Source organism: Vicia villosa, unplaced genomic scaffold (assembly GCF_029867415.1).
Source record: "Vicia villosa cultivar HV-30 ecotype Madison, WI unplaced genomic scaffold, Vvil1.0 ctg.000987F_1_1, whole genome shotgun sequence".
NCBI lineage: Eukaryota > Viridiplantae > Streptophyta > Magnoliopsida > Fabales > Fabaceae > Vicia > Vicia villosa.
This window is the reverse complement of record NW_026705444.1, coordinates 364,232-373,027: the sequence shown is the minus strand read 5'-3', so window position 1 is coordinate 373,027 and position 8,796 is coordinate 364,232. Positions and strand designations below refer to the sequence as shown.

Genomic DNA, 8,796 nt, shown 5'->3' with positions numbered 1-8,796 from the left:
AGAAAGAGGAAGAAGCTTCGACAAAGACCGACGAACATCACTCCGGCCCAGATCGTGTCTCCTCACCGCTCCAAAGACCACCGCGAATACAAGCTATCCACGCCGGAAAATCCTTCTGCTGCAGAACTAAGGGCGACACGCAGCCCAAAACATCGCCGACGAATCTCTCCGACGAACCAAGTCTGCCGCCACCCGTTCACAACCGCACAAGATACGACATATCACCATCACCTTCTGCGAGAGACATCATGATCCTATGAGGTGAAGTTCTTCTTTTTTCCTTTTATTCTATGTTGGATTGTGTGGGTTTTTATTTTTGGAAAAAAGGAAAGGAAAAGTGAAGAAGATGAATTGAAGGGTAAAGAGTGGAAGAGCAAAATGTTTGTATCTGCAAACATCTTCACGCTACAGGTTACATATATCTTTATTTTGTTTATTTTACCTAATTTCTTGCCAAGTGTCAATACGTCATAGGCTGTAAGTTAGTTGTTGAAAGTCAATATAATGCAATAAGGGGGTAGAGCGCCCCATTTGGCTACTGTAGCGGTAGTCATTATTATTTATTTATTTATTTATTTTTTTTGTTTTCTTTTCTTCTATTTCTTTATGATACATAGAATCAGGTTTTAATTGAGAATGGGATTTGCTTGGGTTTAGGTACAAAGTTATTCATAACTACTGTCTTACCCGTGCGTTCGCACGGGTACCCGTCGTGTCCGCGCATTGTGGTTGAGAGAAATAAAAAATGATAGGTAAAAAAGTTTTGTGGGAAGGTTAAAATAATAATAAAAGATGTTTTTAAAAGAAAAATATTTTGTTAACAGTTTGGGCTCAGGGGTTGGTTAAAGTAAGTAAGTTAATAGTATGATATAATAGTTTGGGCCTTAGATGGTAACTCTAAAAAGAAGCTAGTAACCTAATTTTGTTCCTTGAGTTAATAGAGTAGGATTAATAGACCAAAAGATATACTATTATTAGTATTATGTAACAATATAACATAATGTGTAATGTGTTATGAAGCTATTAAAGAGAAATGAAACATCGTTGGTTCAAAAATACGAATAAAAATTGATACGCTCATTTGTTCAAAAAATATAATAAAAATAAAATGAGATATTTTTAAAAAAATATACTAAAATTCTGCTAATGTAAACCATCTCATCCTTTACCTATTTTTGTTTTAATTTCCTCATACCCATTTTTTCTCATTTATAAAAATTCCCAACATACTAAAAAAATAGTGGTGGACTAAATTAATCAAACAAAAAATGGTGGACTTGTTAAATAGGAGATAAAAGATACTGACTTTAATTTTATAATAGGAAGCTGAAATCTTATTGAAACTAAAATACACCTCCTACAACTTTTATAAAACAAAAAAAAAATATGTTTTAAATTTTGACCACTATTATAAATAAAAATTAATTATTTTTAAATTATTTAACATTAGTACTCATAATATATCATTTATTTAGTTTTAAAATATTTAATTTAGATAGCTGAGATGCTTTTTAGTAAGCATCAATAAAGATAAATTGGTATATTTAATTTATAATAGTGATGGAAGGAGTACATATAGATTCCAATTGAGATTGAGAAACGTTGACATTTATCAACTATTAATACAATATTTATACCTGGTTTGCATTTATAGTGGGTGTATAATGCCATAGTATAGTACAATGTTTAACATCAATCCTGTATTATGTCTAATGTCATATATTATATATACAGTTAGACATTTATCATGTATTACGTCTAATTTCATACTTGATACATAGTTTAAACCATTATAGTAGACGCCTTCTCTTTTAATTCATTTTATTATGTGTTTAGTCCTTTACTTTAATGCATACTGCGGAACAACTTAAAGAATATACTCCGATTAAATTAAGAAACCAATTACACTTTTCAACTAAGCATACATACATACATAGAATAAAGACCCAATAATGACAACATGCCACACAAGTCCAGAAATCTAAATGCATATAATAATAGCTGGGGGAGCGACTGCGAGAATATTAAAACCAATATATATATACACAACCACAATTTAAGGACCATTTTGAATGCAAAGTTATACAAAATATTATCGAATAACTGTTGCCAAATAATACTGAGGTTGTTCTTTCCCTTGATATTTTTTGTTCCATTTTACTGATTTTTGAAGAGAAAAATAGGGCTAGCAAATAAAGGATGCATTCTGCGAGAGGTATGAGCAGATTCTCTATGCTGCTTCGGCAAATCCAACTCTGAGTTTACCATAATCAAAGACGGTATGATAGCGTCCCATGAAGATATCTCCAAGGATCCTGCATTTATGCAGATTCCATTAAGTGATTATTATCAAATCAAATGCATCAAAATCAAAAGGTAAATGTCATTGCATATTAATATATCAGAGTGGGCCACATGGAGGAGGAACATCAATAGCAGTAAAGCCACTAATGCGTTAGGCTTGAGGACCTTCACCCACCTTAAGTATGTACTAAAGAAAACAAATGGAAAATTGGATCAGGGAAAAAGAAAACATGGATCCATTTTGTGCATAAAAAATTAACCCAATTCATAAAACAACAAATCCAAGGCATTAAACCTTGCAAACGAAAATATTTAAATTTGATATTATACCTCTTGTGGGGCAAGGTCAAACGTTTTTCCACCAATGGTGAAGGAAACATTAGGCATGGAAGGGATCTTCGCACAATCAACAGATGATTGTCCCATGGGTTAGGCATTTTAATCACAAAGCTGCAATATCATTCATGAGATTATAGTTCAGAAGGGAAAGTAGGATTTTAGAACACATAATAAAATAAAAACTAAATTATCGAGTTGGCGTAGTTTATTATCCGCTCTTCTGTTTGATTCTGCCTCAGTTGGCTTTGCATTCAAAATACGCATGTGGTGGTGAGATTTAAGGCCTGATCTTCCTCTAAGTTAACTTTTACAGCCAATGGATCGGAAGAAATATATGTCTTAATTATTGTCCAAAGCAACAGGATCACATCAAAACTAATAGGAAGGGTTTGCTTTCGCTCTATCAAACTTGTTCATATGAGTTTGGAATATAGATTCACTTTACATAATTCACCTGATTTAGAATATAGATTCACTTGACATGTTTGTATCAATTTACATAGAAGTTAAGAGCTTGTCTCATTCAGGTTCCCTTCTATCCAGCTTACCAACATCTGAAGTGCAGCTTTTTTGGTTGATCCATAGGAACCATATGTCCAGCAGCATTCACCTGTTACACAACACATAAATATAACTAACCAAAATTGAAATCAACAATGTCAAGGCCAAGTAAAATATAAACTATAAACTAACCTTTAGAAAATATAGAGGTCCATGTCCATAGCTATTCAACAATCCTGCTTTTGTACCATCAACCAAAAACTGAACTGTTTTCGATGGCACAGACTGTTTTTGACCTGACCACTTCATGCTATGAACCCAATTTGAATTCCCTGTCATATGATTTCAAATAAGCATAACATGATAAAAGTTTGAAATGTCCTATAGTGCTAGAATATATCATTGACCAACCAATTGCAAATACAATCAAATTCTCTGGCATATATAAGAACCTTGATTCCATCTGCAAGAAGTGAAGGAATATCCACTTCGAGGTTTGTCATCCAATCTTGCAGCATAGCATTATATACTACTTTTCTGCATGAAACAAATTCTATATTCCCAACACCTAAATCATCTCTAACTGTCTTCTTATTTAGAAGAGTCTCGATATTTGAGAAGTCTTAACACAATGTTTCGTCGCATGTCTTTCTGATGTCATAATACTGCAATAGTTCCCAATGTGTTGCTAATTTATATGGATCAGGCCGCTAAACTAAAGTTTGTTATAATTGTTACATGTCATAAGACCAAGCCTTTCATCCAAACATATCATTTCTCAATTACCGAATTCATGATAATGTACTCCAAGAAGCAATCTTGCACCATCAATTAATAGCAAGTGAAATAGAATTAGAAAAGACAGAAATCAACTTACACATCTGAATGACGACCAGTTAGCATGTGTCGAAACTGACAAAATTTTTATCACCACTTAGAACTTTCTGTAACAACGAATTTGCATAAGCAAGTCCATGACAATAGAGATAACAAAATTCAACAGTCTAAAAGCAGCAGATTAAATCAGCTAAGCTATATGAAATGAGACACTTATCTGATTTTAAACACCGACGTCGGAGACTCTCAAACAATACTCATTGGATCGCTTCGACTTCAATCAATTGGATTGAATTCTCGACTCTTCTTCGGACAACAGACCGCGTAGAATGACTAAGTTGAGATGACTAAGTTGAACTGGCAGGGTATATCATCAAACAAATAGAAACAAACTATTTGTTGAAATGTAAAAATGCAGAGCAACTAAACTGACCTGATGAAGGCATGGCAAGCTACGAAGTACATCTCCGACATTAACCTTCTCCAAGCATACACTGCAGGCGAGATCATCATATGAGACTTTTGTGTTTCCAACTGAATTTGAATTATCATGTGTTTTCTGTCATAAACACAAAGAAATTAAACATGCAAACCTGCCTTCACTCCAAATGAAAATATAGTAATTTTATAGTAGGGAAAATAGTCGATGTTGTAAGAATCGGGGTATTAACAACAAATTTGTTACTACAATTTAAAAAGGATTATTGACATAAGGAACATGCAATTGTTGTTACTGATAGTACCGGCATAATAGCGAAATAAACGCACAAACATAGGTACTTTAATCTTGGCAGCCTGATCATAAAGCTTTCCATTGTTCAATTTCTTCAGACCTAACAGTTATTATCTAACTGTACATGACTTCTTTCCCTTGCCATATCCATAGAAAATAAAACTCAATTCAAAGAAACTAAAAAAACAGAAAACACTAATACTTAAATGAGATTTTAATGGAGAAACTGAAGCAGAAAGTTAGGTATATATACATAGAAATAGAATATTACTCACAGATTCATGGACGAACACAGAAGAGTCACAACCCTTCCACTTAGGATCATTAACGGGAAAAACTTGTCCTATATTAGAAAGACCTAAAGTTCCTAAAATTGCTTCAGCCACACCCTTGTTATTGCATTTCTTACCATCAACATTTCCCTAAGAAATTTTTCATATGTTTTCCACGCCGATTTATCTGCTATACCAACATATATATAAGATACATGAACAAAATATAAGGGTGTATAATAGACATAAATTGGGTGTTGTTCTTTCGATCTCAGACATCACCTCTATTTTATCCCTGCCAGAGAGTTTCCTATCTTTTATTGGCCTGCTGAGTTGATCAAAGTCACAAACCGGACCCGGTGTTGAGCTATCAGTATCCTTAGGATATGATATGGTTGGAAGGCTAATCTGCTCTAGTTCACACTTCTCGTTTATCTCCTGCTTTTGCCCAAACATCTGCTCAATCTGTGCCTCCTGTAACAATACTAAAAACATTGGCTATCTATGCATTATATACATGAAAGTACACTGGCAAATAAATTTTTCTTATCGAACCTTTGAGCTTATCTGACAATTCAGTTAGGATAAGTTTGTAGTGGCTGCAGAATTTTTCTTCTTCCATTCATGGATTTCCTTTTCATAATCCTCTGACTTTGATTTCCACTCTAAAACAGCAGAAGAACATAGAATCATAAAACTCCCACGACAGAAACAAAAAACAACAATGATGGCGAGTCCGCTTCAGCCAAGATCAACAAACTTTTTAACCTCAACAACAAATACCAAAGTTCATTTAAATAAGAATGCATGAAGGAGAGATACTTACATTAGCCATAATATGGTATGAGTGATCATTAGCCATGAGTGATAATAAGTGACAGAGAAGCAAGAAATTATATAGATGAGAAACAAATGACAGAAAATACAGTGCCTACTATGTTCGCTGTTGGACTGACTGAGCAATATCAAACAACTCCACATTTGTTAGATTACGCTTAATGTCATCTGTGAAAAGTTTGGTGTAGTCTTCCAAATCCTGTTCATCAAAAGCGAAACCCATCTCCAGATTAATCTCCTTCAACGCTTTCCTCCCCTTCTCCATGACAGGTATATAAAAAAACTCCTCTGGAACTACACTGGTCTCAAAGGAAGTTAGCTTCTTAGTATTAACAGATTCAGTCATCCTATCATGCACCATAGTTGCAATACAACATTTATACCGCTAAGGATGTACTCATATTTGTACCGCGAAGCATATGAGCCAAAGTAGAGACACCGGCTGCAACAGACAGAATCAATGGCAAGCCACAAGAGTAAAGTAGCCAAAAAATATGGAGAAGGCAAGAGAGCAATATAAGAACAGGTATGGTACCATACCAGCTGCAGTACCAAGTAGAGTGGATGATCGGCTGAAGACCATATTCCGATAAATGTGATCAAAATCAACATTTCGCCGATTAAAAACTTCTAAATATGCAGCTAGCTAAGTGACAATTCACAAAGCACATTAACCTACAAAATAAAATTGTTGATGATATTAATCACCACATTTTGAATAACTTGCCAGGAGAAGAAAAATCCTATTTATCATCAGATTCAATTTGTAAATAACAGATACAATATTGTAGGTACAATATAAAGAAGAAAGTAAAGATAAAATGAATTTAAGATAGTACCTGTAAGAGTGATAAATCACGCAAAATATCGTTGCCTGATTCATTCAGAATTCCCAGAACAGAGGTTCAGACCGTAAAATGACTTATCGGAATCAGGCTGATCGGAGATCAAAGAGATATCCGGTTTGAAAGTCAGGGAATGGGAAGAGTGTGAATCAGTGATGGGAAGGTCGATATTCTTCATATTTTTGTGCGCACGCTAATAATATGGTATTCATATTACTGACATGATCATCTGGTATTCATGACTACAGGTCCACCAAAAAATGAGAATCGCCATCTGAGAACCGTTAGCTTAATCAGAGAAACCCAAATTGAAACGAATCGCCATCTGAAATTCAAAGCATAAACAAAATCAAAATTATGTACATGTTGCTTTTCTTATCTTCTTTTCTGCCAAGAGAAGTTTGCTCATATCACCAGACAGAGCTGCAAATACAATGTAACAAATTTCACAAAGATAGTAATTTAGAGACTAATCAACCCTTATAAACGACAATACTCGTTCACACATGTTTATCTTAACCGAAAGATCGTAAATTCACTTCTAAATCGTCTAAAAGACAGCATTGAAGGCTAGTTGTGTAGCACATAGTAAAGAATAGGTGGAAAGTGAAAGATATAGAAGTCCATAGGAATACATCAAATTGCTTTTAAATATCAATTTTATTGCTTTCTAATTTCTACCTCATCCAAACAACAAACCTTATAGATGCCATCAGAAGGAATCCCAAATGCTCTCCATCAGATTGAATATAGATGCCACCGTTGCCCGAGATGTCCTCCAACTCAATAGAAAGTACACTACGATACAAACATCATTCCAAATGAGTATAAATGTCTAAATATGAACCATTTATAAATGTCTAACCTGTTTTTCAATGTCTCAACCATCAGAGCAATACTCTCTGATCCCATATCAATAAAACCAGTTATCCCAGTCTCCAATTCTTGCAGCAACAATCTTCCTGAAGTAGAAAAACAAAACTACTTCAACAAACACTCATTTGAACTCAGAATTCTCATTCAGTTCAAATCAAAGAACCACAAACAAATCACTGATCAATCAATGATGGTCACAATTAAGATAAGGAATCAATCTAAATGCACAACAATCAACCACAATCTTAAAAACCAAATCTTTAAAAATACAAAAGAAGAGCAAAATCGATCATAAAATGCACATGAAAAGAATCTATCTAATCTGCATCAAACAACAAACCTTATCTGAAAATTTCAAAAAACAAACCTTATCTGAAAATTCAAACAAAACCCAATAATTGCTTCGATCAGGGTGTGAATGGAAGCTTGTTGGCGGATCCGCAAATTGTTGTTCGTGAATCTGATGTCGCAACCGTGATTTTCTGATGATGTCGTTGTATATCAGATTACAATCGTTGCTGCTGAAGATTTGTTACCGATGACGGTGCTCCGCACGTTATGAATCTGTTGCGGTCCAATGATGAATTTGTGGTGATGGTTGTGATGAGGGTTGATGAAAGGTTGTGTGAAATACTGAGTATTTGATTTAGGGTTAGAATTTGGGGAAGATGAATGTGGAGAGTAGTAACCGCTGGAAGTTTGTAACGTGAAATGAATTGATGAAGAGAATTTGGAGGAAGTTTGTAACGTGAAATGAATAGGAGAAAGAGGATACGTAACTGCAATTTGAGAAGTGTAAATGAGCATAAAATTGAGAAAAGTGACGTGGAAAATTGAGAGAAGAGTTGCTGATGTGGATAGCTTAAGAAAGTCCCAAATGGTAGACTTTTCTTATATGATAGATATCTAATCTTGCTGACTCCTCACGTCACTTTCATCTTGTAGTTTATTTTTAAATTTAATTCAATTTATAGGTTACATAATTCTAGATAGGGATTAACATACATATTTTAATTAAGTTAACCTAAGCTTTTTTTTTAGTTTAAGTTATCATCAAGAAAAATACAAAACTAATAATGTACGTTCATCTTAGTAGTATTTAGTTTAGTATTACTTTAGTTTTAATATATTTGGTTTGTTATAAAAACTATAAAAATAATAAATTTTCAAAATCAACTAATAATAAAATTGATGTTAGGATTTTATTTATTATTTGTTTCGACCGTATTAATCGGTCGCGATGGGTAATAAT

At 33.8% G+C, this 8,796-nt stretch overlaps 1 long non-coding RNA gene across 27 annotated transcripts; it reads right to left on the bottom strand.

The window, feature by feature from the left end:
• Nucleotides 1-1,972: 1,972 nt before the first annotated feature.
• Nucleotides 1,973-8,376, bottom strand: LOC131632699 (uncharacterized). Of its 27 annotated transcripts, none has more exons than XR_009293101.1 (11): nt 7,912-8,374; nt 7,534-7,630; nt 7,368-7,466; nt 6,663-6,993; nt 6,364-6,498; nt 5,542-6,265; nt 5,269-5,460; nt 3,337-5,173; nt 3,192-3,253; nt 2,635-2,754; nt 1,973-2,315 (listed from the first exon to the last, which is right to left on the bottom strand). It is a non-coding gene; the product is annotated as an uncharacterized LOC131632699 (long non-coding RNA). The 27 variants fall into 27 exon arrangements; XR_009293088.1 differs by having other exon boundaries at nt 3,098-3,253; nt 7,912-8,373; XR_009293103.1 differs by lacking the exon at nt 1,973-2,315 and adding an exon at nt 2,341-2,491 and having other exon boundaries at nt 3,098-3,253; nt 7,912-8,375.
• Between the last annotated feature and the right edge of the window lie 420 nt (nt 8,377-8,796).